Source organism: Physella acuta, unplaced genomic scaffold, assembly GCF_028476545.2.
Source record: "Physella acuta isolate Inbredline_101_S28 unplaced genomic scaffold, ASM2847654v3 ptg000463l, whole genome shotgun sequence".
NCBI classification, from domain to species: Eukaryota; Metazoa; Mollusca; class Gastropoda; family Physidae; genus Physella; species Physella acuta.
Genome location: NW_026731982.1, coordinates 884,866 through 894,258, shown reverse-complemented (window position 1 = coordinate 894,258; position 9,393 = coordinate 884,866). Strand labels below are relative to the sequence as shown.

Below are 9,393 nucleotides of genomic sequence, written 5' to 3'. Positions count from 1 at the left end.
AAACAAAAATAGATTACACTTTTAATATACAACCACTTATAGGCTATATCAAATACAATGGTGTCGAGGCTAACCAAACCAGCCGCCTCGTCATAAAATAATACAGTAGAAATTTACGGCCAGTATTACAATTTTACATGTAGTTAACTTACTTAACATATCTAGTCTGCAACATGCAGCACTAGTATCTATACAGGCCTATATAATTATCTACGTCGCCCAAACATTGCGGGACACCACCACGCACGATGACTCTCTAACCTTCCGCCTCCCCCCTCGCTCTCCAGGTATGCGCAACAGACACTATCACTATCACTCCCACCCCCACCAGTCTGGTGAGCTGTGGTTCACGCCGAATGTTTACAATCATAGAGTCGGGTCGAATTAGTGACGGCTATTAGGTGCACATAATTTAGTTATTGAATGGTTTGAAACTAAGAGGAGGTACTAGTTCTGCTTGATATTTTCATTGTCGTCTGTAAACTGTCGACACGGACGACTGCTTTCATGGGGGCAGGGGGAGGGTTAGGGAGGGGGGTGGGGTTAGGGAGGTAGAGGATAATCGTCCTTCACGAGCTACTGATAGTGTTTTAAAGCAAAATATTTTCAGTCGCAGCATCGGTAGTGTCGAATTCACAAATAATGAATGACTGAAAAGTAGAAAATAAAACATATATATAAAAACCTGTTACATATATAATTCTCTAAGTCGTTCACCCATGCGGGACACCACGCACGCACGCCGACCCTCTAACCTTACTCTCACCCACTCCCTCGCTCTCCAGTCGTGCGCAACAGAGTGTACCCACCACCCAATTTGGACAACTGTGTCTTTAAAGAAGTTTAAGGTCTCGAGGGGGGGGGGGGGGGGGGGCAGTTCTGAACTCCATTAGCTAGGTAATACTGTAAATAAATAAAAATGTTTGTCATAATGCGCACGCAGTTTGCGATCGCTTATAGTAGAGTGATCGCTTGCATTATTGTGATGTATAGCATTTATTTTCTACTTTTTAGGTCAATCTAAAAAAAAAAAATTTAATGATAATTATTTTGGACAATAACCATGCGCAATGGATAACACTCAAGGAAATAGTTAAGCAAAGAGACTTTTCTTATGTGTTTGAAGCTTTGCCTGTATATCTTTCTCTAGAAAATGTTTATTTATCGATGTTTTAAAACAATCTTATTTGCTTATCAGTGTATGTATTCACATATAATAGCATCTATTTGTATAAAGGTTGGATAAAGTGGTTTGTGTCTGGACGTTAAGCTGTAGTTGTAAGCTGAGGTGTAACTATAAGTTGATTTTTTTTAAATTTTATGTTGACGTATAATTGTAAGTTAAGTTGTAATAATTGTAAATTGAGGAGTAAACGTTTGTAAATTTAAATTACATGAACCACAATAGGATGAAGCAGTTGATAAGATGATTCTTGATAAATGACAAGCAGGACTCTGACACGTGACATGATGGGCACTGACAGATCACATGGTGGACACAGACCAGTTGAACACTGACTAGTTGGACACTGTCCAGATGGATACTGACCAGTTGGATACTGACCAGTTGGATACTGACTAGTTGGATACTGACCAGTTGGATACTGACCAGTTGGATACTGACCAGTTGGATACTGACCAGTTAGACACTAACCAGTTGGACACTGACCAGTTGGATACTGACCAGTTGGATACTGACCAGTTGGATACTGACCAATTGGATACTGACCAGTTGGATACTGACCAGTTGGATACTGACCAGTTGGGTACTGACTAGTTGGACACTGACCAGTTGGATACTGACCAGTTGGATACTGACCAGTTGGGTACTGACTAGTTGGACACTGGCTAGTTGGATACTGACATATTGGATACTGACCAGTTGGACACTAACCAGTTGTACACTGGCTAGTTGGATACTGACCAGTTGGACACTGACCAGTTGGACACTGACTAGTTGGACACTGGCTAGTTGGACACTGACCAGTTGGACACTGACTAATTTTGATAATCACCAGTTACAAGAGAAAATGACATGTGACTAATTTTAGATTTGTATTATAATTTAATTTGTTTTTTACTGTGTTTTATTAGGGTTTGAGTTAGTCTTTAAGAAAAATATGTTGATCGAATGTCAAACTAGAACGAAAGAAAATTAGCTAGTCTACCACGTCATATTAAAAAACCCACTAAAGATAAGTCTCATTTAAACAACAGACTGACAAAAACCCACTTGTAACGAGATTTTAAACTAGTTCCGTTTTCACCATTGCTGTGCTAAGGAGATAACACAAGAATATCTCTAGATGACGTAAAAAGGTCTATTTTTATACAACACTTTGCTTTATGATTGACAAAAAAGTTAAGTGGAAATACACGTGGTATTTTCATGTTTACGTTTTTTTAAAAATGTTATCAGTGTTTTGTATTAGAGGTTTAGGCAGAAGGGCAGAAGTTAGTGTCGGCCTCTTTACACAACACATATATCTGTAAAGTAGAGTCCTGTTGGGAAATATTTTTTAAATGATCTTTTCTTGTTGATAAAAAAGAAATGAACAACTATAGGCCTACAACTTTAAACTCTTGACAACTGTATGTAAGGGAAAAAGATGTTATGTTGTTTGTACATCCACGTGAGGATCAGGTTCTATACAGATTATGTTGAAACAAATCTATCATGTCAAGCAACATAATGGCGAACAATACTAAAACTTGTTAGCATACATATTCATAATTTCTACACACTTGCACTAAACAACTCAGTCAGACTTACACCGACTGGACAGGATTAAGTAATGACAACATGCTAGTCTCTCACCGACAGAAACATGACGTAAGGCCACTGAAACAGAATCTAGGTCACTGAAGAGGACAACATATGACCGTACAGGACAAGTGGCCACTCTACAGGACAACAGGTCACGTGTACAGGACAACAGAGATCATAAAACCAAAGTGTGTAGCATTTAACATTTTAAACACAACATAATTTACACATTAAAAAGCAAACGCCATCAATGTACTTGTCGACAACAATACACAAACAAAGCTAATAAAAAATGATATACACAATTTACTAGTTTTATGTTGTAAATGTCAAACTTATTTGGGTTTTGAGACAGGGGCGGTCTGTGTGCTACATATACCACGTTACAGTTTTTTTTTTGGCAGGAGTTAAATAGAAAAATGGAATTTATCCAGACGATTTGGGTTTTACATTGCTTCCGCATAAACGTCCACTATTTTGTATACAATAGACACGAACTTGTTATATATTAAGCTGTATTTGCATACTTATATTGATAAAAATGTGTGGGCCTATTTCATGAAAACAAACTTCACATCCTCTTTGCGCCTAGACTATTTATCGTGCTATTTTAAACCAACACCACCTCTCTTAAAACATAACCTGAGATTCATCGATAGTCTCACCTTCTGCCCCTACCCAGCTAGTTGTGTCCCATAGCTACAAACATTGGAGTAAAAAGATTTTTAAGTTGGTAGAGCACAGCCAGATGTAAGACATTGATATTTGTAAAGCTATTTTAAATAAATAAAAACGTAAACTATATTTTTACGATCGTTGATGTGAAGCATTTCTATTTTTACTTTCTCGTATATACGAAGTATAGAGAAAGTATTGTAATCGTGCAAAACAAAATCGAGATTTTTACAAATCTCGAAGTTTTACACCTCACTGATACGGAAAAACATAATTTTGTAATCTTGTCCGTATATCTTTGTGTCTGTCTGTGTGCCTCTCTCTGTGTGTGTGTGTGTGTGTGTGTGTGTGTGTGTGTGTGTGTGTGTGTGTGTGTGTAAACACGATAACTTGAGTACAGTTAAAGCTAGATTGATGAAATGTCATATATAAGTATTTTATCAAAATCGTAGATTCGTTTCAACTTCTGAGCGATTTCCGATAATCAGAAGTGATACTCTTCCTACTTTGAATTTTTCAAAAGCCTGTAACTTGAGTACTTTTTCAGATATATAAAGGAAATTTCACATGTAAGTAAAAGAGCAAATTCTCTACCTTCTGTCAAACTTTGCGTAATTTTCCGTTGACCGGAAGTACTAATTTACGCTATTTCCGATTTCTCCAAAAACGCATGTAAATTTATAAAGTACTAATAATTTTTCGCACTATTATGAACATCTTTATTTGGCGTTCACTTGGTGTGCTAATCTTTTTTCTAAAAGATTGTATTCTATTTATAAAAGGTTAAGTATTTAAAATGGATTAAATTCGTGCCTATATTTCGAGTTGCCATCCCCTGTTGTTTCATATAAGAATATTCGAGAAAGTTTAGGGGAGATCACTCCCGGTTTATTTAAATACGTTTTATTTTAAAATTCAAATTGTAGAGGAACAACATGCTAGTTATAAAATATTGTTTAAAATACAAAGTAAACATACATTAAAAATAATAAACTAAATGTTGAATTTACAAGAATAATTAGCTATATCACCCCCCTTTCCGAATAGACTTACAAGAGGTTTACAACTGTAGCACAAACAAGGATGTGTTTTGCTAAATGGTCCACTCCACTTACTGCGTCATTGGTAAAGCCCACTGAGTCAGGCTGTGTGAAAAACCGTTTAAAAAGTCAGCAGCCATTTCTTAGCATTGGTCAACCGTGTACAGCAGACTTAGATAAGGTTTGTCATGTATTCACGTCAGTAGTTTTTGTATTACTCATTTTTCTAATGTATGTATAGCTGGTATAACTAATAACTACACTAGCCTTAAAACTATTAAACTAAAATGCCAGAAATTCAGCCAATATAAAAAAACCTGCAGTTCTAGATCTATAGATATATTGTGTTGTCAGCAAAATAAAGTGTAAGTAGGACTAAACTAAAAATATCACTGTGAAGCCATTAGCCTATAAAATTTATTGCAGAAATTAATGCTCTTTTACTTCACGTCGTTTAGCGGTACACACTGTGGCCTTATTGGCTAGAGCCAGTGCCAGCAACGTATTCGGCCGGCGACTAAGCAACCGGACATCGTAGTCCGGTCTGCAACATTAGACAGTGATGTCATTCTGTAGTTCAATGCTTATGACAGTTCCATAATAAATGTTGTCATTATGTAGTTCTATGCTAATGACAGTTCCATTATATATGTTGTCATTATGTAGTATTATGCTAATGACAGTTCCATAATAAATGTTGTCATTCTGTAGTTCTATGCTAATGACAGTTCCATCATATATGTTGTCATTATGTAGTACTATGCTAATGACAGTTCCATAATAAATGTTGTCATTCTGTAGTTCTATGCTAATGACAGTTCCATCATATATGTTGTCATTATGTAGTTCTATGCTAATAACAGTTCCATCATACATGTTGTCATTCTGTAGTTCTATGCTAATGAAAGTTCCATCATAAATGTTGTCATTCTGTAGTTCTATGCTAATGAAAGTTCCATCATAAATGTTGTCATTCTGTAGTTCTATGCTAATGACAGTTCCATCATACATGTTGTCATTCTGTAGTTCTATGCTAATGAAAGTTCCATCATAAATGTTGTCATTCTGTAGTTGTATGCTAATGACAGTTCCATCATTTATGTTGTCATTCTGTAGTTCTATGCTAATGACAGTTCCATCATTTATGTTGTCATTCTGTAGTTCTATGCTAATGACAGTTCCATCATATATGTTGTCATTCTGTAGTTCTATGCTAATGACAGTTACATCATTTATGTTGTCATTCTGTAGTTCTATGCTAATGACAGTTCCATCATTTATGTTGTCATTCTGTAGTTCTATGATAATAACAGTTCCATCATAAATGATGTCATTCTGTAGTTCTATGCTAATGACAGTTCCATCATAAATGATGTCATTCTGTAGTTGTATGCTAATGACAGTTCCATCATTAATTATGTCATTCTGTAGTTCTATGCTAATAACAGTTCCATCATACATGTTGTCATTCTGTAGTTCTATGCTAATGACAGTTCCATCATAAATGATGTCATTCTGTAGTTGTATGCTAATGACAGTTCCATCATTAATTATGTCATTCTGTAGTTCTATTTTATTTCTCTCTTCAGAGCTTGAAGGATCTTCCATAGTGGTGTGTGTTGTCTGATGGCTTTAAGTCAAGTGGGGAGTTCAAAGGTCAGTTTCACTCTATCTGGTATGTTGGTCAAGACTATGATTATTTTTTTATTATTCTCTAAAGCTAACCATCATGCTGTATTTTGTGTGCCATATCATTGACCAGTGTCTAGGGTTATGTAGTTTGTAAAGAAACACTGGTTGATGACTAGTCAAGCTACCATATAAACTTCTTTCTTTAAAAAGTCAAAATATTTATAACAATTACAGAGTGACAGCTGCTGAATGTGATGTGAAGGTCAAGGTTATTTCAATCAAACAGTTGCCACAGATGACCATAAGACTACAGTAATGGCCAGTAGATATCTGTCACATAAAGCTACAGGTAAGTTTGTTAATTATCTTTTAACTTAATCAAGTGTACAGCCATGGTTTCGTGCTGATGTAGACAATGTGTCAAATCTTTGTGTTGTGGTTTATTTAACATGAATTAAGTTGGATAATCTAGATGACCACAACAGTATGGCCAGTGGAGAGGATAGTCTAGATGACCACAACAGTATGGCCAGTGAAGAAGACATCTCAACATATTTTAGAGGTAATGTCCATTTGTTTGTGAAAAAGTGGTCCTAAAAAACATCTACCTGCATGCTTAAAATGTTGTGTGCTGGTGAAGTCCTTATGTTGGAACATTCTGTTGTTTGAAATGTTTACTGGATGGTTATCTTAAGATGGTGAAGGTTGAGATGGTTGTGGCAATTGGAGGCTGTAGATAGTTTTCATGTTTTATGTTTGTCAAAGTTTAACAGCTAATGAAATGATTACATTAGTAACATTGTTTTGAATACCTGCACATGTACACATGAAGTACACGAATGTCTTGAAGGTCAAGGTGAGATAGATCTACACACACACTTGGCAAACTGCAAGAAAAATCCTGGCCATAAAAATTTTGTACCTGTTAATCAGTTAAGTCTTGAACATTTTCCTTCTGGTTACCGTGACAACGATGTGCGTAACTTCACAAAAGCGCTGGCTGACATAACTGTAAGGATAGCCGTTAAGTTCACCAGTCCAGACAGACCAGAGTTTGTACCAGGCACTAAAGATCCATATCCTTGTTACAACACCAGGGGACAGAACTCACTGCATACAGGGACTGGGAAGGTGTGGGCAGTGTACAAGTACACAGAGGGGATGGTCCAGTTAAAGCCTCCCTACAGAACTTGTCCATGTCCTGAATGTGACCACTCTGACACACCCAGCAAAGTGTGGTGGAGGGTTGGTGTGAAGACAGCCAAACATGTGGTTTTTGATTCAAGTGAGGCGAGACAGTCCAGCTGTAGGTTATGGTTTGATGATGATAAAAGTCCAGTGGTCAAGATTTATGGGTGGAGGTTGGGTGATCTAGACCCCACTGAGAAAGACACGTGTTGGTTCGATTGTGTGACACATGACGTAGATGTAGCTGAAAAACTGAAGGAGATGAGGAGGCGGTTTGATGATCGATGTAAAGTAATGGACAAATACAAGAGTCGTAGAGATGTGGACAAGCTGACCATTATAGTGTCACATCCTCATGGCTGTTCTAAGCAGGTCTCTGTAGGTCACTGGGTACACAGGCAGAGGTCGGGGTATATAGAGACCAAGTACACGTACACAACTTGTACATGTCCAGGTAGCAGTGGGGCTTGGGTCTACATACTGGGGTATGTCTTGTCTGAACATCCCCACAGTGGAGTAAACTCTGGTGGATTAAATTATAGTGGGGTGGACACGGACTCGCGATGTGTTATTTTGTACTGAATGTAAACAAACATGGCGTCTGTTGGTTGTTTCTCTTTTCTAAAATGTAAACAAATATTGCGCTTGAATGATGTCTGCCCTTAAAATATTTCTTGACATTATTGTAGAGTCTTATTACGCTTTAAATTTATTTTCTCTTTATTTTATCAGAGAAAAAGTTGTTGATTCTTTGTTAGGAAGTGAGGAAAAAAATGTGTCGCAAATTTCTTGTAAAATTATATACGTAAAAAAATAAATCATCTCGTTTTCTTTTTCCTTTTTGTTTGTTTGAATCTAAGTATTCTCAAAATTGACGCTAAAGTTTGGATCTATAAAATTTAATAGCGAATTAAAAATGTATTCAATTTCACATATTTTCGTTATTTCTATAGCAACCTTAACTTCTAATTGCGTCTTTCTGCTATTTTGTTCTATTAAGAAAATTATATTAATATATGGATACATCAAAAACCATTAAACATATTAAAGAAAAACAATTTTTTATGTCCTGTCTGTTTTAAATTCAAGTTTATTTCGATGACTCAAAAATATATGGCTTATCTATTTCTATTAGATTTCTCGGCCTAAAACTAACACTTAAGTAAAAACACATGTTTAATACCTAGTAGATTATATATGACTTAATACTTAGTAGATCGTCTATGACTACCTGCCAGTGTGTATAAAACGTTTCTTGATAAAATTAGTCGATAACAGGATTTGTATGGATATCCCACTTGATTCCTTTGTATAACGGAAATAAAGCTATCATTGTAACTTGTTTTATCATCAGAGGAGATGAATATATTTTACGATCTATTTCAGCGTGTTGTAGGGCTAGCCTCATTATCCGGGCTGTGTGTTTTAGTTTAAACATATTTAATAACGTCAGGGTAAAGGGATTTAGGAGATTGATCTGTTGTCTGAGCAAAAGTTGTGAATATAATATATTTAACGATTCATGAATATGTGACCAAAGTATCAAAGAGATGATGTTCAGCTTACGGTTTGTTTTATCTTTACACAATTTAATGAAATAGTGAACATCAGAATGGTTGCCCCCAATGTATTAACATTGCTTCACTTGTCTTATTTAACTATAACATACATTGATATGTCTGTTTTAAGTGTAATAAAAATGTTTGATAAATCAATCTCATCAGCAAATGTTGGTGTCAGAGAGAATAATATTGTTCAGTAATTTTGTTCAGAGCGCCGAGTTTTCCTGTAATTGTTTTCAATGTGTGAGGATACTAACACAGTATTTTTCAGTTCAATATCAACTGTTTGTGTTAGTCTTAATAGAACATTATTTGCCTTTCTTTAGCCAGCTATGGAGAGTTTACGGTTGTACCACAGATTTTATTCAAATGCTTTGACTGAAAAAAAAAATTAGACGCAAATATATCCAAGTTAGCAAGGATTAAAAAAAATATATCGCTTGTTAAAAATATGTACTTTATACAGTTCAAAGTAGCATAGAGTAAAATATTAAATTGTATTTACATTTTAGCTTACATAAAAATTACA

General features: G+C 35.7%; 1 long non-coding RNA gene across 1 annotated transcript; it reads left to right on the top strand.

Annotated features, from left to right (window-relative positions):
- Positions 1 to 4,521: 4,521 nt before the first annotated feature.
- LOC131943596 (uncharacterized) lies at positions 4,522 to 6,466 on the top strand. Its single transcript, XR_009386909.1, has 3 exons — positions 4,522 to 4,663; positions 6,072 to 6,138; positions 6,349 to 6,466. It is a non-coding gene; the product is annotated as an uncharacterized LOC131943596 (long non-coding RNA).
- Positions 6,467 to 9,393: the final 2,927 nt, after the last annotated feature.